This window comes from Symphalangus syndactylus, chromosome 1 (assembly GCF_028878055.3).
Source record: "Symphalangus syndactylus isolate Jambi chromosome 1, NHGRI_mSymSyn1-v2.1_pri, whole genome shotgun sequence".
In the NCBI taxonomy this organism is placed as follows: Eukaryota; Metazoa; Chordata; class Mammalia; order Primates; family Hylobatidae; genus Symphalangus; species Symphalangus syndactylus.
In genome coordinates, this window is record NC_072423.2 from 44,034,127 (window position 1) to 44,061,064 (window position 26,938).

The 26,938-nt window shown below is 37.3% G+C and overlaps 1 protein-coding gene and 1 long non-coding RNA gene across 3 annotated transcripts in view; one reads left to right on the forward strand and one right to left on the reverse strand.

Moving 5' to 3' along the window:
• The window catches only part of PIK3C3 (phosphatidylinositol 3-kinase catalytic subunit type 3), a 763,308-nt gene that overhangs the window by 36,104 nt on the left and 700,266 nt on the right, over positions 1–26,938 (reverse strand). For both annotated transcript variants that reach the window (XM_063645758.1, XM_063645868.1), the window contains one exon: positions 3,624–3,732. The gene's annotated coding sequence lies outside the window, so the exon portion shown is untranslated. The remainder of the gene's footprint in view (positions 1–3,623; positions 3,733–26,938) is intronic.
• The window catches only part of LOC129458095 (uncharacterized), a 61,129-nt gene continuing 51,040 nt past the window's right edge, over positions 16,850–26,938 (forward strand). Inside the window, exons 1-2 of the long non-coding RNA XR_008649535.2 lie at positions 16,850–16,966; positions 19,581–19,723. This is a non-coding gene — a long non-coding RNA (uncharacterized lncRNA). The remainder of the gene's footprint in view (positions 16,967–19,580; positions 19,724–26,938) is intronic.

Sequence of the window (26,938 nt, forward strand, 5' to 3'; positions counted from 1 at the left end):
AGTTAAGTTTTGGTTCGAGGAGAAGGATAAAATGTGTTGGCATTTGGTGCCTTGCCCAAGAGGGAGCACTGTGCTCAGGGTACTGCATGACTCAGTTGCCAGAACAGTGAAGGAAAAACCTCAAGAGAGAGAGGTGCTTGTTTCTGGAGGGCACGTGCAGGTGTTCTAAAGAGTCAAAATGAAAGAGGAGAGACTGCATACAGACAAAATATTTACAGCCCAGTATATTTGTTTCATTTGCAGGTGTCTTTCTTCAAAGAATAAACTTTTTTCAATTCCTTTATGACCTGACATAGCAAAAAGCCACACTGACAAACAGAATTAGAAAAAATCAGAAAATTCTTGTTGATTTAAAATGAATAATTCCTTCCTTCCTTCTTCCCTCTCTTTTCTTTCTTTCCTTTCTTTTTCTTTTTTTTCTTCTTTTGCTTCTTTTTTAAAATAAAATCTGTTGACTATAGCCCACATCAGATTCTCAAGGGCAAAACATATAGAAGTAAAATCTAAGCACCATAGTAGGTCTTAGCTAGACAACTCCAGTTCAAAGAGTATTTATCTTCTCCTAAGTACATTCTCAGAAAGAAAAATAAAACTTCACATAGCATTTGTAATTGAGTACAAACAGCCTGGGGCCCCCAACTTAACTAGCATTTACAGCATTTTCTTTGATCTAACATGATATACAAGTCAGCAGACTAGTTGTGAAGAGATCTCATGATCATAATTCCCAGGAACAAGGTGATTTCAAAACAGCTAGAGTAGCATCCCACGGACACCATCTACCAAGGGGAACAATTAAGCCAGAATGGCATTCTATTCTGCTGCTGCTTGCAGATTGCAATTCACAGCAGTTTACCCAGTAATTTCCCATCGATCAGCACTAGTGTCTTGCATATTAAAATATTCTTCACTGTAGTTTCCTCATCTGTCAGGTAAATTTTCAAACATAGGCTGCAAAGAAAGAACTGGGAACTGCTGATTCACAAAAAATTGCAACATATTTGGGGTTTATTTGTGAACAGGATATTGACTACTCTTATTATTTTTTTCTTCTCTCAAAAAGATTCCTGACCCTTGGAGACGAGAGTATAATTAAAACTGCAATTAGCAAGTAGATAATCAGGAACAGTGAAAATACAAAAGAAGAAACTGAGAAGAGCTATTATGTTAAATCAGAATCCAACCGGATTCTAAATATAGTTTTCTCTAGTCTAAAAATAAAGGAAGCATTCTATTAATTATGGTCATTTTTCCACACATTTCTTCACGACAAAAATACGTGGAATAATCATAAGTTGTCCAATATTTATCACGTTCTGAAGGAGAAAAAAATATGAGCATCACATATATAGAAATAAGTGAAAACCAACCAAGTAAGAAACGCAATGTCTATTTATTCAGACCTTGCTATAGCAAGGGAGTAAGTCACTATTACTTGTGTTTTGGGAAAGACTCAAAGGCAGATAGGAGAGGGGGAAAGAAAGCTTTATAGTGAAACAAGGGGAAGGCTTCCAGTGTGCCCCAGTGGAAGCTATTGGCATGGGGAAGTTGTACGCAGGCCAAATACACGTGAGCCAACCTAGGTGATTGCTTGGAGCTACATATATAGTTCTCTGTGATTGGTCCTAAGTTGGGACAAAAGTCGGGAAAGTTGTCAGTTATTAATCAAGGACTGGCCATTCAGGGCTGATTGTTATAGATATCATTGTTTAGCTTCCTGTGTTGTTGTTAGTGATAGCAATCTGACTATCTGCAAGTCTGATTTATAGCAGGTTGGCTTTCTGCTTGTTTATTGTAGATAAAGGGTTGGTTTTCTGGGCAAATTCCTGCAGGCAATGAGTCAGAGGTCTAGTTTTATATGTGGTCTATTATTCCATTTTTATATTCAATCTCTCTCATATATTGAGACTATCAAACAAGAATATGATATTTTTAAGTTTTATAAAAAATTTATAGTTGCTTTTATTATTTCAACAAGAATCGAATGGTAATATATTAAGATGGACTCAAATCCTATAATACTTAGTAGAAAATGGATGTAACCTTTTAAGATATTCTCAAACATTACTCAAAAAATGTAGAAAACAAAATTAAATCAGTGCTCTATAATTGTAGAAACAAAGATTGCACTTTCCATTGGAAAAATATTCTCAGTAGTACAGTATATAATGTGGGGTGCTGTCTTTAAAGGAATACATTCATCTCTGCTGTTTCCTCCTTTTCACGCAATTCTTGTTTAATGCCTACTTGAAACTTCTTAAGGGTTATCAATTCTTACCTTCTAGGTGGACTTCATTTTTGTATTTTAGTATATTTTATTTTCTCTCCAATAACAAAAAGCTATCTAAGACCAACATTGCTTTCTCGCATGGCTCTGAAGTGGCTCTGAATTTCAAAATAGAATTTCCCCAAATAGTTTGGCTACTGGCACATTAGCAGAAGCATGATGTTCCATCCCAAAGTGACCACATGGAAAGGGATCCCACACACTATTAATTCACTCTCTGAACAGCATTACATGAGCATATGCCATGTGCAAGATACTGAACTAGCTGTTGGGGGTGCAGAGAAAATGTATATAGATTCTGGCTCAAAGAACTAAGAGTCTGATAGAGGAAGATAAACATTTATAATCAAATAGAAGTAAGTAATAATTAAAATCATTTTTTTTGTAAAGTCATCCCAGTAGTGTTTGCGAGAATCAGTGAGGTCCACAGACGAGACAGGAGGGGACTGCAGTTCTCTGACAGAGAACCTCAACAGAAACTATTTAGGACAGATGATTTTTCAACTTGTGTTTTAAAATCTGACTAGTTTTTTGACACTTGAATAAGACCAAGAAAGGCATTTAAGACAATGAAACAGAGTAAGCAAAGGCATGGAATCATAGAGTGGCTTAAAGAATTTAAATATAATGGCCTCAAAGAAGGAACACACTGAGGAGGGGTAAGGGTAAAAATGAGAGAAATAAGCAAGGACCACATCATGGAATGTATGAATGTCCTATTTAGCATTTTATACCTTATCTGATAAGCGCTGGGGGCTCTTGGAGAATTTTAAGGAAGGTTATATTTTTTAAAATGGCTTTTTAGAAAGATGCATCCACTGTAGATACACATGCTCTTGTATATTTTTAAAATAATTCTGCTTCTTTGTAGCTCTTATAGTCACTAGGTGACAACTCCTCTGATGTTACAATAAGAATATTTGCAAATAAACTTCAAGACCAGAAAAAATTTGTATAGCAAAAATGAGATATCTAACATTTAAGGGGACAAAAATCACTCAGAACAGAACAGGAGAAAGCTGTCCCAGATAATGTAGAAAAGTAGTGGAAGAAGACACTTCAGAGATTATGTATTCCAATGTGTTATTTCATATGGACAGGATATTAAGTTAGGGACTATGTTGAAAGCACCAAGATAGAAAAGATAAAATGCACCAAAGTGAGCTTCCCAGCACAATGCAAATTTCAAAAAGAAAAAAAATCAAAGGGGTATAGAGAATAGAAGGATTTGGTCTGGAGATGGAAAGAATTTGAAGAAAACTTTCATTGAAGGAGGTGTTTCTTTGCTGAGAATTTCTTCTCCTAAGGGTAGAGGTAGAGAGTGTCTGCTTCTTACCTCAGGCTTGGAGAATGGAAATCCAATGTGACCTCTCTGAATATGTAATACGTGTCACCTGCAGGAGAAGAAGTGCAGCGAACTCATGCCAGACTGCAGACTGAAAATGCTAAAGACAAGAGACAAATAGTGGGAACAAATGAGATATCTAACATTTAAGGGGACAAAAAGAGGTGGGGAAACTGGTGACCTACACTCTCAGCATTAACCAGGACAAAGATTGCATAAGCATTTCTTATAGCTCGACTGTGGGTTAAGCATGAGAGAGCAATAATGTGGCATTGTCTTAGATCTTATCTAATAAGGTACTACACAAAGGCTAGCAAGATAGAGCCCAGCAACATATTCAAGGTATTTCTGTCAGAATACAAAGAACCCATTAATAAAAAATGTATTGATAAATAAATCAGATAAGTAAAAAAATTATCTACAATTTTTAGTCCAAATATGTCTCAAATATTGCATGAGAAATTATGTATTTTTTAAAATTTTGCTGTTTGGCCAGGCTTGGTGGTTCACACCTGTAATCCCAGCACTTTGGGATGCTGAGACTGGCAGATCTCTTGAGCCCAGGAGTTTGAGAAAAACCCAGGCAATGTGGAGAAACCTGTCTCTACTAAAAATACAAAAATTAGCTGGGTGTGGTGGCTTACCCTGTAGTCCCAGCTACTTGGGGGCAACTAAGGCAGGAGAATCACTTGAGCCTAGGAGGTTGAGTTTGCAGTGAGCCATAATTGCACCACTGTACTCCAGCCTGGGCAACAAAGTGAGGCCTTAAACAAACAAACAAATAAATCTGCTGTTCATTCGAAATTCAAATTTAACTGGGCATCGTCTCTCTGCAAACTCACATCAGCATTGGACATTAGCGAGACTCAGCATAAAATCAACACGTGACTGTATGCCCCAAGTACAAACAATTGACAAGGACAGATGGGATTAAGTCTAAAAGAACCTGTGTCATGTCTTCCAAAAAACAGAAGAGATCTATTTGCAGTAGGAAAGAATGAAGCTGAGACTCAATGGAACAAGTTGAAACAGGTAATTTGATTTCCTAGATTCACTAGACCTGAAGTTCAACCCCACCACTGTCCTTCTCTTTTATCTAAGCCAAAAATATATTTTGTTTCTTTCTTTCAGTCAACTTAAATTGGGCTTCAATCACTTGTAGCAGTAATATTCTGTATTAGTATAGTCCTGTTCTGAGCTGTTACACTTGCAATATTCTATTAAATCCTCAAAGCAACCTTGTGATGATATAATATGTATCACTATTTTACAAATGAAGAAACTGAGGCAGAGACTGAGTAAGTAACCTATGAACATTTATGTTGGCAGTGGGAGAAAGAGCCAGAATTTAACTCAGTTTCCAGCATCAAAAGCCTAGTCTCCCAACTGCAATACCATACTGCCTTCTATTTTCCTTGCACTGAGACAGTGCCCCATGTCAGCCAAAATGAGTCTTCCTGGCACCATTTGAGTATGTTGTGCTCAACCTTGTATTTTACACGTGCTGTTTCTTTAGTCTTGTTGAGTAATCACTATAATGCTGAGAACAAAAATTTTGCTGAGTAGTCTTCAATGAGAAAATATTTAAAATTCACTGCTAGTTACATTAGCTGCAGCTATTATATTAAATTAAAAGTCATTTAGACCACACATTGATGATTGCAACAGGTGATACTCAGTCTTCTCTACCTCAAGTCTTCCATTGTATGTTGCAAGCTTTTATATTTTTTTTGACTAAAACATTTTTTGACTAAAACATTCTACTCTAATGTTATGTGATATATTTGAGAGCACAAAGTAAATGGTGTGTTCTTAGGGAATATATTAACAAACACTTAGATGTGCACCCATCTGTTTGAAGCCTTAGGTATAGTCAAACATTTCAAAACAGTTACCAGGTAATGTACCATGAGAAACTCTGGGAAGAATTCCGTGTAGAGGACAGGAAGGGCAAGGACTGGGTGAGATGTGAAAGAAGGGGGTAACTCTGTGTATGCCAAAAGTATAAAGTAGGCTGATTTCAGCATAAATATCATTACTTGTAGATAAACACCTTTCTCAAATTCCCAGTCCACATTAGCTTTTCAATTATACACTATCTATCTTGTTTTAGTTTTTTTTTTTTTTTCTTTTGAGACAGAATCTCGTTCTGTCACCTAGGCTGGAGTGCAGTGGCGCGATCTTAGCTCACTGCAACCTCTGCCTCCTGGGTTTAAGCGATTCTCTCGCCTCAGCCTCCCAAGTAGCTGGGATTGCAGGCACCACCACCCCGCCCAGCTAATTTTTGTATTTTTAGTTGAGACGGGGTTTCACCATGTTGGCCAGGCTGGTCTCGAACTCCTGACCTCAGATGATCTGCCCACCTCGGCCTCCCAAAGTGCTGGGATTACAGGCATGAGCCACCACACCCGCCCCGATTATATACTATCTTAACAAGCTGCAGTTCTCTTTTATAGCACTTACTTAAATAATTAACTGACCAATTACATATTTGTTTTCTGTGTCACCATTAGATCTGACTGCAAGTTCCATGCTTTTAGTCATTGTGTATACCTAATTGCAGAGCTTTATACTTGTTGAAGAAAAAGAGAAAGCAACTATGGTGGGGATGTTGAGTCATGCAGGTGATGGCACAGGGAAGTGAATGAAGACTACTTCCCATGAGGTCTGGGGATATCGGAGGTGACACGCTAAGTTCAGTTGGATTATTTGCTTTGTCTCAGCATGAGCAGCCCACAACCTGTTCTTTCATTTTATCTCCAGCAGGACTTCTCACACCACCTAACCAATGGACAATTTCTATCAAATTGCTACTCTGCACTTCTCACTCAACTCCTATTATTGTTTGTAAAATCATGATGGCATATACTTAAATCAGTTCATTAACACACATCATACAATGAAATGATGCTTTGGTCTAGTATTTGACGACTCGTTGCCATTTACTTCTGGGTCCCATATCCAAAGAATTTCAGGACAAAAGTATATTATTTGCTCTTAATAGATATTGAACCTGGCTTTATATTACACCAATTTATTCATCTTCAAATGTTTGCTCTACGTATTACCCCTCCACAAACTATCCCTATCCTAAAACTCACTTCTCTTCTCATTTCCTGTAGCTACTCTAGTGAGCAACACTTCTTCAGTATTCTTCATTCCATTGCATCTCTAAGCAAGCTCCTTTTTAAATATCTCTTCACTTGTTTCGTTATTTATTCACATGCCTTTCTGGCTATTTTTCTCCCCAGTCATTTCTTGTCTCTTTTCTTATCTCTGCTGTTTATTATAAAATCATTATTTTCAAACTTCGTGTTTACCACATCCATATCCATGTTAATTTACAGTGCTCATGCTAAGTAAGAAGAAATAGGAGTTTAAATGATCAAGTGAAAAGTCAAATGCAGGAAGCTGAGTACACACAAAATGAGCGTACCAGAGTTCATGTAAACAAATATGAAAACAATAAGGATGAGGCTACATAGAGAAGAGAGCAAGTGGAGTAGTCAATTGTCCATGAAAACAGCCTACAACCACAGAGAAAGATGAATGGTAGAAAGTCTTATTAAAATAATCAGTAAAGATGTTTCCAGAAACAGAATCAGAGATACTGATGGCTCCAGAAAAGTCCACAGAGAGAATAGTTCCTGATGCTGAACGTTCTTCTGCCCCAGTCTCAACTGCAGTCCTCCTAGAATCCTAGTCAGCCAGCTTTGGATGAGACTATCTCATATGCAAATCACCTTTAGCAGTAGATCCAGCACACCTAGGAGGAGGAGCATTCCACACAAGAAGGAATATTCTATAACACTGAATAATAATCATATATTTTCCCACTTTATTAAATTAAGCTGCCATCTTAAGAAACAGGGAGAGGAATTACAATTTGGAACATGTCAACACTAGAAAAGCTAACCTCAAATAATCTTAGTCTCTCGAATTTCCCTTCAAAAAGATCCTCTGGCCCCTAATCCCTTGTCTAAACCAAGCTGTGTTATCACTAAGAAATGGGCTCTTACAGAGAGAGATCCCACCTCCAAAGCTCTAATTTGACTTGTTATTTCATCAGGGTGCTATAATGACTTATTTAAGGCACTGTGAAAATACCATGTTAATTTAACCAAAGACTCTGATTAGTATTGGAGCTACGTTTTTCTTTTTTTAGCTTTTACTCCACAATATTCCTCTTCTATTGCTAGTATAAGAATTCTTTATCAAATTTGGTTGATTCTGTTTATTTTTACTGTGAAATAAAAATATATTTCAGAAAAGTGTACAAAATGTGTGAATGGTTCAATGAATAATCACAAAGCAAACAACTGGATAATCACCATCCAGGGAAGAAAGCAGAGCACCAATACCTTCTGCACAATATTTCTTTTTTGTCACCACTCCCTTATTCTCTCTTAAAAAGTTTGAGTACCCCTATCATACTAATTATTGTATTCCATAATTTGATATATAAAATTAATAATCAGTACTATTTTGGATAAAATATTGTATTGTTTTCATGTTGCGGTATTATGACTTAATCTGTTGTGAGCATTCTAGTACCTGTCTCATGGGATATATGTTGTTGGGTGTGAACTCAGGAGAGTATAACTTTAGTAAATAATGTAGAACAGCTTTTAAAATAGATGTGGCAATTAACACTCCCATTAGCAGTGTGTGAGAAAATCCAGTGCTCGTCTTCCTCTCCAATGAATGTTAACAAATTCAGTGTGTGTGTGGTAGTACTTAACTCTAAGTTTAATGTTAGTTTTTTATTTTAATTGGCCATTAGGATATTTTCTCTCCTAAAATGCCCATTCCAGACTGGCACAATATTTATTGGGCTGTCTTTTCTTTGGGTTGTATGAGATTTTATATATTCTGAATTCATTCTCTTTACCAGTTGCATGTATTGCAATTATCTTTCACTGTGCTTACCTTTTTATTTCTTAAGAGAAAGTCTTAGGGTTAATGTGGCTACATTACATCAATTTATAAAAAGTGTTTTTTTCTCTACCCAAAAGTCATCACAGTACTTGACAGTATTATTTAATATTACTTCTTGAAGCTATATTTTTCAAATTTTAATATTTACTACAATTCACCTGGCATTGACTTTTGTCTATATTGTGTGGTAGGGATCAAGGTTCATTTAAAAATATACATATCTAATTTTTTTTCTTTTTTTTTTAAATTATACTTTAAGTTCTAGGGTACATGTGCACAATGTGCAGGTTTGTTACATATGCATACATGTGCCATGTTGGTGTGCTGCACCCATTAACTCGTCATTTACATTAGGTATATCTCCTCATGCTATTCCTCCCCCCTCCCCCAACCCCACAACAGGCCCCAGTGTGTGACGTTCCCCTTCCTGTGTCCAGGTGTTCTCATCATTCAATTCCCACCTATGAGTGAGAACATGCAGTGTTTGGTTTTTTGTCCTTGCCATAGTTTGCTGAGAATGATGGTTTCCAGCTTCAACCATGTCCCTACAAAGGACATGAACTCATCATTTTTTATGGCTGCATAGTATTCCATTAGCAAAGTTAATTAACAGACTATTCTTTTCCCCAAGCTTGACAGTGCTAATTTGATTTTAAATTTAATGTCCATATGCAAGTATCTGCCAGGAAACTAGTAAAATCTAATAAGTTAATTGTATACATGTATTATAATCTAAAATTAATACTTCTAGAAAAGCATGTATATTTATAAAAGACATGCACAAAAATATTTCAAAATAGCGTTGGTTTTAATAGGCTTAAAATTAAAACAACCTGAGATCATAAGCTTAGAGTAAATACTGAATGGGAAAGAGGATAAGAAGAACTTTGAGGTGCTGATAATGTTCTGTTTCTTTACTGCATCATTTTTGCATAATTCATTTTGTAAATATTCATCAATTAGAATATTGACAATGTAAGTGTTATTTTTCTGAATCTATGTTATGTTTTGGTTTAAAAAGAGGTTTATTTTAAAAAATCAGTAAGATAGATAGCACACATATACGTGTTTATTTTGGTACAACTTGCATCAGTTTTGAAATAAATAAAAATGCTTTGGTGATATAGGTTAAAGGACACAGGGAAGTCTTCATCTCTGAATTGTTTCCTCATTTGTATAGTGAAGAACACTGGAGCCTCAATAGTCCTGTCCAGCTCTTGTATTATAAAATTCCATTTACCTGGGTAACTAAAGCAGAATTGGAAACCTGCTTTGTGCCTGTCCCCAGAAAACCTCTCATTTTTATTTGTTTCTTGTGCTATTTTTTGTCGGCTTCATTGTTGTCCTATCTCAATGAACATTTTCCATAATAGCTTTCATCTTGGAATAATCAAAACCTAGTTTGTTTTAAAAAAGACAAAACCACTTCAGTGTTTCTCAGTGGCATGTGTGACTGGCCATCTGGTTGCATTCACAACTAGGGCGAGATGAAGCTTTCTCGAGCTTATTAATTCAGTGCATGTCTTTCTTGGAGAAGCTGGATGGTCATATTTAATTCCCAGTTTCATGTCAACACTCACAGGGAACATTTGGCCCTTTTAAGTTAAAGCACATGCCCATCTCTTCACTATTTCTTAATGATGAGGCAGAGTTTGTTATGCCAGTAGATGTCTTTTAAGCACATCAAAAGAAAACATTTATACTGCAATCTTCTGTATTTATTACCATGATTTACAGCCACACATCCACCCAAATACCAGATTAGTATCTGTCCTCATGCCCTTAGACCTGTTTTAGAAGTGCAATAACTTTCTAACTACATCATGGCCTCTAATTTCTCCTTGATTTAATCTATCTTGTACTATGCTAGTATGTTAATCTTCCCAAAGCTCAACTTTCAAAATCCTTCAGTGTCTTCAAATGTTTTAGTTTATATCAGAGCTCTTAAAACTTTAGTGAGGAAAAAAAGTTGCTATGGAATAGGCACTGCCTTAAAAGGCAGATCCCATGTCCCCCACTTGAGATGTTGATTCAATCAGAGAAGAATGAGGTCTAGAAATCTGCCCTTGTTTCCCTGTCCAATTTAGGAAAACTGAGGATTACTCCAGGTATTTACACAAGTGTCTCTCTGCCCTCTGTGAACAGGGAGATTACTATTTACAAGTGAACTTTGTGCTTTGGCCAGGCATTCTAGAACACTGAATTTTTGGCTGCCAAGAAGTCATCTCAGCAGATTCTTCTAGAAAACTTCAGAACTTTCCCTTAGCTACTGCAGTAAAACGACCTAACTTGAAACAGCCAAGAAAAAAAAAAAAAAAGGTCTAGTTGCTTGCTGCCCGGCGTAGAGAATTAGGCCGTATGCTGGAGGCTGGAGCTGCGGGAGCGCAGCTCGCCTCGCTGGGGGTGTTGGCAGCGACGGAGACAGCGCGGCTGGAGAGTGTAGCAAACTAAAAAGTGCACAGATCGTGAATGTCTAAGACGCTCTACATATTTTTCCAAGGTGAACCACCACACAGATGAACTCTTAACAGAATTATCAGCACCCCAAAGCCTTACTGTATCTTCTCCCAGTCACAATCCTTTCCTCTCATCTTGCCAAACTGTGTTAGTTTTATATCTTTTTTAAACCTTTTTATAAGTGAGATTGTCCTGTGTATACTATTTTGTTCAGTATTATGTTAGTGAAATATATTGGTGGTATTGTTTGTAGTAGTGTTTCATTTACTTCAATTCCTACATAGAATTCCGACTGTGTGTAAATACAAGTAGGGGATGGTTAATATTTTTAAATTCTTGAAATTTTTATTGGGGTAATTGTAGATACACATGCGGTAGGTAGTACAAAACAATACGAGATCACATGTATTCTTCACCTGGTTCCCCCCGGTGGTAACATTTTGCAAAAGTGTAACAACCAGGACATTGACATTGATACAGTCTACCAGCCTTGTTAAAACTTTCCCTGTTTGAGCTGAATTTGTGGTCTCACGAAAATCCGCTGCTCTGCAGCCACCGCTGCTGACACCCAGCCAAACAGGGTCTGGAGTGGACCTCTAGTAAACTCCAACAGACCTGCAGCTGAGGGTCCTGTCTGGTAGAAGGAAAACTAACAAACAGAAAGGACATCCACACCAAAAACCCATCTGTACATCACCATCATCAAAGACAAAAAGTAGATAAAACCACAAAGATGGGGAAAAAACAGAGCACAAAAACTGGAAACTCTAAAAAACAGAGCACCTCTCCTCCTCCAAAGGAACGCAGTTCCTCACCAGCAATGGAACAAAGCTGGATGGAGGATGACTTTGATGAGTTGAGAGAAGAAGGCTTCAGACAATCAAACTACTCTGAGCTACGAGAGGAAATTCAAAACAATAGCAAAGAAGTTAAAAACTTTGAAAAAAAATTAGAAGAATGGATAACTAGAATACCCAATGGAGAGAAGGGCTTAAAGGAGATGATGGAGCTGAAAGCCAAGTTTCGAGAACTACGCGAAGAATGCAGAAGCCTCAGTAGCAGATGCGATCAACTGGAAGAAAGGGTATCGCTGATAGAAGATGAAATGAATGAAATGAAGAGAGAAGGGAAGTTTAGAGAAAAAAGAATAAAAAGAAATGAACAAAGCCTCCAAGAAATTTGGGACTATGTGAAAAGACCAAACCTACGTCTGATTGGTGTACCTGAAAATGATGGGGAGAATGGAACCAAGTTGGAAAACACTCTGCAAGATATTATCCAGGAGAACTTCCCCAATCTAGCAAGGCAGGCCAGCATTCAGATTCAGGAAATACAGAGAACGCCACAAAGATACTCCTCGAGAAGGGCAACTCCAAGACACATAATTGTCAGATTCACCAAAGTTGAAATGAAGGAAAAAATGTTAAGGGCAGCCAGAGAGAAAGGTCGGGTTACCCACAAAGGGAAGCCCATCAGACTAACAGCTGATCTCTCAGCAGAAACTCTACAAGCCAGAAGAGAGTGGGGGCCGATATTCAACATTCTTAAAGAAAAGAATTTTCAACCCAGAATTTCCTATCCCGCCAAACTAAGCTTCATAAGTGAAGGAGAAATAAAATACTTTACAGACAAGCAAACGCTGAGTGATTTTGTCACCACCAGGCCTGCCCTAAAAGAGCTCCTGAAGGAAGCACTAAACATGGAAAGGAACAACCGGTACCAGCCCCTGCAAAAACATGCCAAATTGTAAAGACCATCGAGGCTAGGAAGAAACTATAGCAACTAACGAGCAAAATAACCAACTAACATCATAATGACAGGATCAGATTCACACATAACAATATTCCGTTAAATGTAAATGGGCTAAATGCTCCAATCAAAAGACACAGACTGGCAAACTGGATAAGGAGTCAGGACCCATCAGTGTGCTGTATTCAGGAAACCCATCTCACGTGCAGAGACACACATAGACTCAAAATAAAGGGATGGAGGAAGATCTATCAAGCAACTGGAAATCAAAAAAAGGCAGGGGTTGCAATCCTAGTCTCTGATAAAATAGACTTTAAACCAACAAAGATCAAAAGAGACAAAGAAGGCCATTACATAATGGTAAAGGGATCAATTCAACAAGAAGAGCTAACTATCCTAAATATATATGCACCCAACACAGGAGCACCCAGATTCATAAAGCAAGTCCTCAGTGACCTACAAAGGGACTTAAACTCCCACAAAATAATAATGGGAGATTTTAACACCCCACTGTCAGCATTAGACAGATCAACGAGACAGAAAGTTAACAAGGATATCCAGGAATTGAACTCAGCTCTACATAAAGTGGACCTAATAGACATCTACAGAACTCTCCACCCAAAATCAACAGACTATACATGTTTTTCAGCACCACACCACACCTATTCCAAAATTGACCACATAGTTGGAAGTAAAGCTCTCCTCAGCAAATGTAAAAGAACAGAAATTATAACAAACTGTCTCTCAGACCACAGTGCAATCAAACTAGAGCTCAGGATTAAGAACCTCACTCAAAACCGCTCAACTACATGGAAACTGAACAACCTGCTCCTGAATGACTATTGGGTACATAATGAAATGAAGGCAGAAATAAAGATGTTCTTTGAAACCAACGAGAACAAAGACACAACATACCAGAATCTCTGGGACACGTTCAAAGCAGTGTGTAGAGGGAAATTTATAGCACTAAATGCCCATAAGAGAAAGCAGGAAAGATCCAAAATTGACACCCTAACATCACAATTAAAAGAACTAGAAAAGCAAGAGCAAACACATTCAAAAGCTAGCAGAAGGCTGGAAATAACTAAAATCAGAGCAGAACTGAAGGAAATAGAGACACAAAAAACCCTTCAAAAAATTAATGAATCCAGGAGCTGGTTTTTTGAAAAGATCAACAAAATTGATGGACCACTAGCAAGACTAATAAAGAAGAAAAGAGAGAAGAATCAAATAGATGCAATAAAAAACGAAAAAGGGGATATCACCACCAATCCCACAGAAATACAATCTACCATCAGAGAATACTACAAACACCTCTATGCAAATAAACTAGAAAATCTAGAAGAAATGGATAAATTCCTCAACAAATACACCCTCCCAAGGCTAAACCAGGAAGAAGTTGAATCTCTGAATAGACCAATAACAGGTTCTGAAATTGTGGCAATAATCAATAGCTTACCAACCAAAAAGAGTCCAGGACCTGATGGATTCACAGCCGAATTCTACCAGAGGTACAAGGAGGAACTGGTACCATTCCTTCTGAAACTATTCCAATCGATAGAAAAAGAGGGAATCCTCCCTAACAATTTTACGAAGCCAGCATCGTCCTGATACCAAAACCTGGCAAAGACTTAACCAAAAAAGAGAATTTCAGACCAATATCCTTGATGAACATTGATGCAAAAATCCTCAATAAAATACTGGCAAACTGAATCCAGCAGCACATCAAAAAGCTTATCCACCATGATCAAGTGGGCTTCATCCCTGGGATGCAGGGCTGGTTCAACATATGCAAATCAATAAATGTAATCCAGCATATAAACAGAACCAAAGACAAAAACCACATGATTATCTCAATAGATGCAGAAAAGGCCTTTGACAAAATTCAACAACCCTTCATGCTAAAAACTCTCAATAAATTAGGTATTGATGGGACGTATCTCAAAATAATAAGAGCTATCTATGACAAACCCACAGCCAATATCATACTGAATGGGCAAAAACTGGAAGCATTCCCTCTGAAAACTGGCACAAGACAGGGATGCCCTCTCTCACCACTCCTATTCAACATAGTGCTGGAAGTTCTGGCCAGAGCAATCAGGCAGGAGAAGGAAATAAAGGGTATTCAATTAGGAAAAGAGGAAGTCAAATTGTCCCTGTTTGCAGATGACATGATTGTATGTCTAGAAAACCCCATTGTCTCAGCCCAAAATCTCCTTAAGCTGATTAGCAACTTCAGCAAAGTCTCAGGATACAAAATTAATGTACAAAAATCACAAGCATTCTTGTACACCAATAACAGACAAACAGAGAGCCAAATCATGAGTGAACTCCCATTCACAATTGCTTCAAAGAGAATAAAATACCTAGGAATCCAACTTACAAGGGATGTGAAGGACCTCTTCAAGGAGAACTACAAACCACTGCTCAATGAAATAAAAGAGGATACAAACAAATGGAAGAACATTCCATGCTCATGGGTTGGAAGAATCAATATCGTGAAAATGGCCATACTGCCCAAGGTAATTTATAGATTCAATGCCATCCCCATCAAGCTACCAATGACTTTCTTCACAGAATTGGAAAAAACTACTTTAAAGTTCATATGGAACCAAAAAAGAGCCCACATTGCCAAGTCAATCCTAAGCCAAAAGAACAAAGCTGGAGGCATCACGCTACCTGACTTTAAACTATACTACAAGGCTACAGTAACCAAAACAGCATGGTACTGGTACCACAACAGAGACATAGATCAATGGAACAGAACAGAGCCCTCAGAAATGATGCCGCATAGCTACAACTATCTGATCTTTGACAAACCTGACAAAAACAAGAAATGGGGAAAGGATTCCCTATTTAATAAATGGTGCTGGGAAAACTGGCTAGCCATATGTAGAAAGCTGCAACTGGATCCCTTCCTTACACCTTATACAAAAATTAATTCAAGATGGATTAAAGACTTATATGTTAGACCTAAAACCATTAAAATCCTACAAGAAAACCTAGGCAATACCATTCAGGACATAGGCGTGGGCAAGGACTTCATGTCTAAAACACCAAAAGCAATGGCAACAAAAGCCAAAATCGACAAATGGGATCTCATTAAACTAAAGAGCTTCTGCACAGCAAAAGAAACTATCATCAGAGTGAACAGGCAACCTAGAGAATGGGAGAAAATTTTTGCAACCTACTCATCTGACAAAGGGCTAATATCCAGAATCTATAAAGAACTCAAACATATTTACAAGAAAAAAACAAACAACCCCATCAAAAAGTGGGCAGAGGACATGAACAGACACTTCTCAAAAGAAGACATTTATGCAGCCAAAAAACACATGAAGAAATGCTCATCATCACTGGCCATCAGAGAAATGCAAATCAAAACCACAGTGAGATACCATCTCACACCAGTTAGAATGGCCATCATTAAAAAATCAGGAAACAACCGGTGCTGGAGAGGATGTGGAGAAATAGGAACACTTTTACACTGTTGGTGGGACTGTAAACTAGTTCAACCATTGTGGAAGTCAGTGTGGCGATTCCTCAGGGATCTCGAACTAGAAATACCATTTGACCCAGCCATCCCATTACTGGGTATATACCCAAAGGACTATAAATCATGCTGCTATAAAGACACATGCACACGTATGTTTATTGCGGCACTATTCACAATAGCAAAGAGTTGGAACCAACCCAAATGTCCAACAACGATAGACTGGATTAAGAAAATGTGGCACATATACACCATGGAATATACTATGCAGCCATAAAAAATGATGAGTTCGTGTCCTTTGTAGGGACATGGATGAAACTGGAAAACATCATTCTCAGCAAACTATCGCAAGGACAAAAAACCAAACACCGCATGTTCTCACTCATAGATGGGAATTGAACAATGAGATCTCATGGACACAGGAAGGAGAACATCACACTCCGGGGACTGTTGTGGGGTGGGGGGAGGGGGGAGGGACAGCATTAGGAGATACACCTAATGCTAAATGACAAGTTAATGGGTGCAGGAAATCAACATGGCACATGGATACATATGTAACAAACCTGCACATTGTGCACATGTACCCTAAAACCCTAAAGTATAATAAAAAATAAAAAAAATAAAATAAAATAAAAAAAACTAAAAATCAACAAGAAATGTGACAGCATGGGCTATTTCACAGGACTGTTTCCCAGAGGTAAGAATAGGAGACTGAATAATTTCTCAAAAAGTGACAGGTAGCAGGCAGCTGCTACCTGGGGATCCTCAGTGACCCCTTCAGGAAGAATCAATAGTTGATTTGGTGCCATTGACGGGACTAAGAAACCCTTAGGGTCCTGTAGCAGTCATTGCAGCTCTTGGAATAATGGAAGGAAGCTCCATTAGGGATCAGCAGTGAGATATTTGGAAAAGAATGTTTTATTGTTTTGAGATTTCTAGTTTCTCATTTCTTCACCCAAGAAAATCACCCATGATGAAGTATATACATTATCATCTCACATGGAAAGGGAAAGAACATATGGGAAAGACATTTGAATTTTATTTTAAGCCCAAAGAGAAGGGGGAACTAGATTTCCCATGAAGAAATGTGGTAAGAATTGAAATAAACAAGATGTATCATGTGATTCTGCCCATACCATCTATTCCCATTTCCTCTGCCTCATCCACTTAATTATTTTCTTCTGCAACCCAGTAATATGTAATTCTTTTTCACATGCCAGCTCTTTCATTCTTCATGTATTCCAGGCTCCTTACTCTGCCTGGAATTTTAAACTGAGTGTGTACTCATCCTTCACATCCCAGTTCAAGCTTCCATTCTCAATCTAGTCCTCTGAAGCCTGCTAGACATAACCAGTCATTTTTTTCTCCATTACCGTCTGTTAGCATTTTATCATTTATGCACACTTATTGTGCTGAATATAACGCTATAATATGATCATTTGTTTTACCCACTAGACTGATTCTTAAGGATACAGTCTGAGCCTCATAATCTGTATATTCCCCACTATCTGTATAATCTGTATATTCCCTCTGTGAAAGTAGAGCACGTCTATTTGTTAAAGAGAATTGAAGTAACTAAGTGGTACAAGTTCATCACAAAACACCCAAACACTAGCCATGCTTTCAGTTTTTAGCTAAAGAATAACCTTCGGGAGATATAAATATTGTATCCTCTACAATGGCTAAGACGGGGGACATACAGTAAGTTTTCAAAAACAAATATTGACTGACTATATAATTCATTGATTAGCATATAAAATGACATTGTGAGTTTAATTAAATTGACCAGATAATAAAAAACATAAATGATCAATTCATACCATTAATGAATATGAATGTTTTGATTTTCTGTGCCAATAGCCTAATAGATACATTTGTCCAAAAAGACAAAATTACTGATTTTTTCATCTTAAGATAATAACAGCTTACATATATTGACTACTTAGAATAGATGAGGCACCATGCTAAACATTTCATATGCATTATCTCATTTAATATTTATAATAAGCTGATGATAAATATTCTGTTACCATCTTCATTTTGGGGAAACTGAGGTTTAGAATGGTTGCATAACTCACACAAGGTCATGTAGCTGAAGACAACACTGTTACTGTATGCAACCCTTGAATGTTACTAAAAACGGTACACAAAACAATTATCAAACAGCAAAGTTATTGAGAAGAAAGGTAAGATCCAATGTAAATTATATATTTTTCACATAAAATAAAAATTGTGTTATTAAAATTTTCTTTGGTGACTCTTAGTTTAAAAGAAAACATTCTTTCCGATGTTTTAAATCATTAAAAATTAATTCTGTGGATTTTTTTCAAATATGTATTTATTTGCATTTAAAAGCCAAATGTCAAAGACACTGTTAAATGGCCAGTTTTAAGAGGTATCTCTACTGGAACTGATATTCTAATAACAAAATGCACTTTATCTTGTATCGGAAGACTCATAAAAAGCCTTTCTGGCTGGTACATTATGACCACATTCAAGGAACTAAAATAACTTCTTTCTGTACATATCCTCCCAAAGAAAACAGATAAAAGTATGGTGTTCTTCTAAGCCCTTGGGCTTCAATAGATTTTCTCAAGCTAAAGGAAATGGGAAAGTGTTACCAAAATAAAAATGTACTATGTCATTTTTTATGGCATTTACCTAGTAAGAGCCCTAAGTCAGAGACTGTAAATTATCTGAGTTCTGTTAATATGAACATTCATCTCACATGTCAAACTTACAGCCTTGAAGTTGGATTCCTATAACTGCACTTCCTGGATAACTAACCCCTCCATTCCCCACTACATTTTAATGAAGAATTCTGGTCTGGTTGTTACCCATTGACTGGAATGATAACACATTCACTTAATTCCTCACTATGGATTACCAGGAAATTTCACAGTATCACAGAATTAGGCAACTTTCTATTAATCCATATCAGATAACTTAATATTGAAGTAAAAGTCTTATACTGGCAACATTAGCAAAATAATTAATAAACCTAATTAAAAGAAAGTATCTCATCAACCTGGTCAATCTGTTTCATCCTACACAAATTTTTAGAATAACTATTTGATAGTGTTTCTGTTGACACAGTTGCAAAGTTTTTTTGATAAAATTTTTATTTTGATATAATTTTAAACTTAGAAAAAAAATGATAGTACAAGAAGCTCTTGTGTGCTCTTTAAGGAGATTCATCAACTGTTTTACATTTCACCACATTTACTTTTTTGTTTGTTTAAATATAGGTGGAGCATCTAGGTACTCTCTTTGAGTAACGATAATGCTCACTCCTTAATCTTTCTTTTCAGGTCTGTCTCTGGGGAAGTACAGTGGCTGTCTGGGTTTCATCTAACTCCTGCCGGCTGACAACCCCCAGGCAAGCATGGTCATGCAAGGCCTCTCCACTCAGTCTCTCATTTATAACACTAGGCATCTGACTTTCCACTCCTAGGTAAGCTAAGCACCTCACATTTATCATTTCCAAAACGGAATATAATAACTCTCTCTACTTGTTAATCCAAGCCATATCTGTATACCCTATCTTTATTAATAGTGTCAGAGGCTTTCAAACCAAAGGGACTCCATCTTAAGTAAGGGCTAGAGAAATGAGGCTGGGGCTTACTGGGTTGCATTCTCAGAAAGTTAGGCATTCCGTAGCCTCTAGATGTTTATGGTTAAGGGAACAAATTAATAATGTTTACTAAACAGACCCAGTCTTGGGAGTGTCCAAATATCCTGATATCTGGAGAACAAAGGGCTTCCTAATTTTACTTTAAAGATCATAATATCGATTCTTGCAAAATATAGTCATTCAGAAAATTAATCGTTTATCATAAACCCTTGTAGCAGAGCACATCTCCCCATATATACAAGCGTTGTACCTAGGATGGATGTATTCCTCCTCTTACTTTCGGGAAATTCCTACTGTGTCTATGGAGTAGATTTCACTACTTTACTCTCTTAATAAACTTAGTTTTACTTTGCACTGCAGACTTGCCCTGAATTCTTTCTTGCACAAGATCCAAGAACCCTCCTTTGGAGTCTGGATCAGGACCCCTGTCCTGTAATAATAGTGTCAGTAATTAAAAGAGTTAATTCAATTTATAACCATCAGTATGGTCATTCTTGACATCTGTGTCTCTTTTACATCTCACATGTTTCTGAGAACCTGAATTTCATCCTCTTAGATTTACATTTTTCTTTCCATCACTGCTTTTACTGTCTTAGATAAAACTTCCTCCATTTCTCACATAGACTTAAAATTAAGACTCTTATGCATTCGCCTTACACATTGTCTTTTTTACCTAAAATCCTTTCTCAACAATGTTATTACAGTGATCTTTCTAAAATTTCAGAATATATGTCATCATGTTACTCCCCAGTTTTCTAAAGTTTCTATGGCTGACTGTTGCCTAAAGGATTAAATCCGAAGTCCTGAGACTGCTACATGATGTCTTTCAAAATCCGGCACTTGTTTCCTTTCCAAATGGATACCCTTGTATTCCTCTCTCACATACATGAATGCTAACAACTAGATAAATAAAATCATGCACCATTAGTTGATCATAAAATTACATTGAAGCACACTCAAATTCAGCTTCCGTTAAAACTAAAAGGCAGACAACCCATTCTCACAATACTTTGCCTCCTAGGAAACTTCAATTTATCATATGAATTGGGGTTCAAGTATCACCTCCTATATACAGTGTTTTCTAAATTTACCTGATGCCATTATTTAACTCCTCCTCCATACAGTCAATGTACCTTACCTATGTCTGTCTTCGTTTCTTGTCACATTATAATGCTCTTATTTATTATGTGGCTGTTGTTCCATTAAACTGTGAGCTGCTCAGTGGCACTCTGTCCTCAAATTCTAGCTCACTGCTTGCCCAGAAGAATTGCTTAAGACATATTTTACAAATACTACCAATAATACGAAGAGCTAACCATCACTGAACCGTTAGTGTTTTTCAGGAACCACAGGCATTATCTCATTTCATCCTCCCGAAAACTTTCCAGGAATAGACCATCATGTGCTACTATTATCCCCATTGTACAGACAAGAAAAATGAAGATAAGTCATTTTTTTTCTGATCTTACACAGATAATAGCATTATCATCAAAACTCAATAATAGATGTACTGATCCAGTGCTGTGGCTGTTAAGCCCTTCAATATAATAAGATGATTAATATAAGTTAGTCCTTCTTGTACTTCAAGGGAAATTTTTTTTCTTCCCAAATAGCAATATCCTTGAATATCTATCTACCCATGAAATAAAGGTCTGTGTTTCAAAGAATATCTCTCAGATTTCTAAATATTTTATTCCCAAGAGCTTTATCACTCCTTCAACTTTTTACTTGCCCTGGTTTATCCAATCAAGATAGAAATTTTCAAGCTTAGGGTTGTTCCAATTGTAAATAGTTGCCGTTCAGATCCTGATTTTGAATCTGACGAGTCATTCAGGTCTTTAAACTATTCAACTCAATGTTTCAATTGTTACTGACAATAATGAACTGAATGGCTCTTCAAAACACTCATCTACTTTTTGCCACACCATGGGAGCACTTCTTCTCCCAAGAAAGACTTAAGAGGAAAATCTGCAAGGGGTAAAGGGGTTTTGCTGTTAGCACTAATTTTAAGGTCATGGTCTGCACACACAGAATTTGGAGAAGGAGGAGTTGAATTCAGCAAGATCCAGTAGTAAGAAATTAAATGTTGATAATCCCATTCTAAATAATTGCTTAACTTAGTTTCATCACTAGTTCTCCCAAAACCAGTTTGTATATGTAGACACAAATGTGTTTGGTTTCTCAAATTTCTCTCTATCCTTGTAGACTTTGAATGTGAGTTACAAGCTTAGGGCCATCTACATTGGGAGTTCTCATTTTAGGGAACCCAGATAAAAGCAAGAGAGTAGTATTCCTAGTACCCCTCTACCGATGGTTTTGCTTTGTGCAGGTTCAGTTACCTGTGGTCAATCACAGTCCAAAAATATTAAACAGAAAATTCCAGAAATAAACAATTTGTAAGTTTTAAATTGTGTGTTGTTCTGAGTGGTGTGATAACATTTCATACTGCCCTGCTTTGTCCCACCAAGGACATAAATCTTCTCTCTGTCCAGTGCATCCACACTATACACTCTACCTGTCTGTCAGTCACTTAGTAGCCATCTAAGTTATCAGATCAGCTGTTGCAATGTTTGTGCTCAAGGAAACTTTATTTCACTTAATAATGGCACTAAAATACAAGAGAAGTGATGCTGGTGATTCAGATATACCACGGAGAAGCCACAAAGTGCTTCCTTTAAGTGAAAATGTGGAAGTCCTTGGCTTAATAAGGTAAGAAAAAACATTTTGTGAGGTTGCTAATATCTACAGTAAGAACAAATCTTCTAGCCATGAAATTGTTGAAGAAGAAAAAAGAAATTTGTGTTAGTTTTACTGTCACACCTTAAACTGAAAAAGTCACAGCCACAGTGTCTGATAGGTGCTTAGTGAAGATGGAAAAGGCATTACATTTGCAGATGAAAAACATGAATAGAAAAATGTGTTCCAATTGATGGCGTTGTGCTGCATCAGGATGCATCGTGCCTATACAATGACTTCAGGAAGGGATTCCCTGAACTGAGTGACACCAAACCATTTACTGCAAATAAGGGATGGTTACACATATTCCAGAATAACTTTGGACTGAAAAATATAAAAATTAATGGAGAAACTGCATCTGCCAATGAGAAGCTGCTGCCACATTTCTGGCAGAATTGAAGAATTTGATTAAGGGGAAAGAACACCATACAAAGTACGTCTTCACCTGTGCTTAAACCAGGCTGTTGTGGAAGACGATATCCAATAGAACCTACAGTTAGTTGTTTAAAAAGAAAAAATAAAAGTGCAAACGAGGCACCAGTGCACAAACCATGGAATGCCCCAAATAACTCTGGTATTATGTGGCACCACTGTGAACATATAATAAAGCCTGGAGTAGTTTACAGAACAAAGAACCCACAAGCCCTCAAAAACAAAAACAAAAATTATCTGCCTTGTGTCCTTGCAGTATAATCAGAAAACATGGGTAAAAGCCATCTTGTTTATGTTCCACCAATGTTTCATCTCAGAAGTTAAAAATAAAATACTTGGAAGGGGAAAAATTGGAATTTAAAGAAGTCCTATTAATAATAAACAATGCACCTGGCCATCTTCAATCTGTTTGCTATGAAAATAAAAATGTCAAGGTTGTATTTTTATCTTTAAATACAACCGCATTACTTTAGCTCCTTCACCAGGGAAACATTCAATTTCTCAAGGCCACATATGCCCTCTCCCCACCCCCACCCTATCTATTTGGCTGGATTTGATCAGGAATTGGTGCAGAGCCTGATCTGGCGTAAGGTAGTGCTAGAACTAATTCACTGTTGCTGATGCAATATGATTCATTAAAGTGACAATGGATAAAATAAAACCAGAAATTGTGAGTGCTGCTGGAAGAACTTATAAAGTTGTGAATAACTTTAAAGGCTTCCCAGGAATCAAGGAAGAAGTTAGAAAAGCCATTCATGCAGCAAGACAAGTTGGTAGAGAAGGATCTGTCAAAATGTCTGATGAAGAACAGGAAGAACGTATTGAAGGCTATCAAGAACGGTTAACAAATAAGTAATAAGGAGAACTTGTTGAGTCATCTGCAAAGCAAGAGGAAGATAAAGAAGAAAAGACTGAGGGAGAACCAGTAAAGTGAACATTACCAAAATTTGCCAAAGTGGTTCGAATTGCACTGACATTAAAGGACAAAATTTTGAAATACAATCCTCCAATGGAGCACAGCAATAGTCAACTGTGTATGATCACCAAATGATTGCAATTTATGAAGCAGCACTTTGACAAGTTAAAAAGAGAGAACAGCGTTCAATTACAATGTTCTTCCAAAAGGTTTTGGCAAAAAGCTTTCAACTACCATGGATCCCCAACCGTAAACATTGTCTGCTCCTGACATCCAATTATCTACATAGCTATGGCCTGATGATCCAGGATCACCTAAAGCAGATAATTCTCCTGACATATCATCAGACGGTCACTATAAATGCTTCTCAACCTAAGATAGGGTTACTGCTGAATTAACCCATTGCAAATCGAAAACACCATGAGTTGAAAATGCATTAATACGTCTAACTTACTGGCTTAGCCTAGACTACCTTAAACATGCTCAGAACACATGCATAAGACTACAAAACCATCTGACAACACAGCACTCTGTAGAGTTTTGGTTGCCTCATGATGGCATGGTTGACTAGGACCTGTGTCTCACTGCTGCTGTTCTGCATTATGGAGTATTATACTGCTTTCTACTGAATGGTATAGCTTTTGCACTATGTTAAACTCAAACAATCATAAATCATATTATCATATGTTTGGCGACCATCTGTAGTAGCCTAACACTATGTCACAAAGCCTACATAATTCACCTCCTTGATCTCATCATGTAGGCATTTTATCATCTCACATTATCACAAGAATAAGGACAACTACAGTATGAGAAGATATTTTGAGAGAGGGAGAGAAAGACCCCATTTACATCACTTTCATTACAGCATATTGTTATGATTGTTCCATGTTATTATCCATTATTTTTGTCAATATTTTTCTGTGCCTAATTTATAAATTAAACTTTATCAAAGGTATGTATGGATAGAAAAAAAATAACGTATACAAGGTTCGCTTTTATCAATGGTTTCAAGCATCCACTGAGGGTCTTGGATCGTATCCTCTGCAGGTAAGACTGGAAGGCTGTATGATTTGCGGGTTAACACTTCTTTTGCCACACCCAGATTTGTAAACTTACATAATATAGTAGGTAAGGGAAATGTTACTAAATTCAACATTTATCCTGACATTGGTTTGACTCTCTGAACAAAATCATAAAAACAGAAAGATTACTTGAAAATGTGTCCAGTTCATAATCAGATGAAAATGTCAGCGCTGATTAATATATGTGGTATATCTTCTTTCTTCAGAGACTCCTCAGTGTCTCCCAGAAAGTTATGATTTCCTTCTTTAACTCCTTGAGAAATTAAATCCACCTACCATGTGATTTGGAGAAATGGATGAATGTTCGTTATAGTTCCTTGAAAACAACACAAGGCTAACAAAAATGGAAAGAACACAGGTTCTTAGGGAGCTTAAATTGGGGCCTAGGAAGTTAGAGCTGGAAGGGGCCTTGAGCATAATAAGCTAACACACATTTTATGGATAAGTTGAGAACCAGGAAGGAGAAAGGACTTGTGAGTCCCATAGCTTGTTAGAGACAGAGCTGGGCGCCAAGCCTGCGGCTTCACTCTGAAACTCTGGAGTGGTACTCACCACCTTCCCTGAGACTGGACATGAGGATGAGGTGACCAAAGTGGATAATGCCATCTCTGCTGTTCCTGAACCTTCTGAAGAGAAATTTATGCAAATATGTGGAAAGGAAGTAGATATGGGCTTTCCCTAATACTTTTTCTTTATCACACTAACTTCTATTATATTTAGAGCTAAGGATATAATGCTAAATTAAATATGACTTGTAATTTAGAAATAAACTGTTTATTTCAAATATGACAAAGGGCTTTTAGTGTCAGCTCTAATAGTCTCCTTCACTGTCTTCACTGATCAGAAGTCCACTTATGAAAAGAAAACAAATAATGTTAAATGTCAAGAAGAACTTATTTCTCTGGGTACTGGGATTAAAGAGTAATCTTATTTAGTTTCCTATTGCTGAAATTATCACAAACATAGTGGCTTAAAAAATGCAACTTGTTATCTTACAGTTCTGGAGGTAAAAAGTCCAAAATGGGTGGGGCAGGGTCATATTACTTCTGGAAGCTCTAAAGGAGAATTCATTTTCTTGCCTATTCCAGCTTCTATAGGCTACCTGCATTCCTCGACTCACGGCCTCTTCCTCCTTCAAAGCTAGCAATGTAGCACCTTCAAATCTCCCTCTGTCTCTCTCTTTCCTTCTCTCTGATCTGTGCCTCTATAATCACATTTCATTCTCTCACTGTCCTCTGCCTTATTTTTATTTATTTATTTACTTTTGAGCAGTCTGGCTCTGTTGCCCAGGCTGGAGTGCAGTGGCACGATCTCTGCTCACTGCAACCTCCACCTCCCAGGTTCAAGCAATTCTCCTGTCTCACCTCCTGAGTAGCTGGGATTACAGGCACACACCACGATGACTGGCTAATTTTTGTATTTTTAGTAGAGATGGGGTTTCACCACATTGGTCAGGCTGGTCTCGAACTCCTGACTTCAGGTGATCCACACCCATCGGCCTCCCAAAGTGCTGGGATTACAGGCATGAGCCACCTCGCCCAGCCTCTGCCTTACTCTTATAAGTGCCTCTGTGATTACATTGGGCCCACCTGGATAACCTAGGATACGATCCCTATTTCATGATCCTTAACTTAATCATGTCTGCAAAATTCCCTTTGCCATGAAAAGTGACATCATATTTATGGGTTCTGGAGATGAGGACATGGACATCTTTGGGAGCCATTTATTCCACCTACCACAAACCACCTTTTATCAGACTTTTCTGATTTATTCCAAACATTCTGAATCTCTCTTCAATCTACCACCCATTGACCCCCAAAGCATTTTTTAATGTCTCTACAGTGTGCACGAATATTCTACTTATAT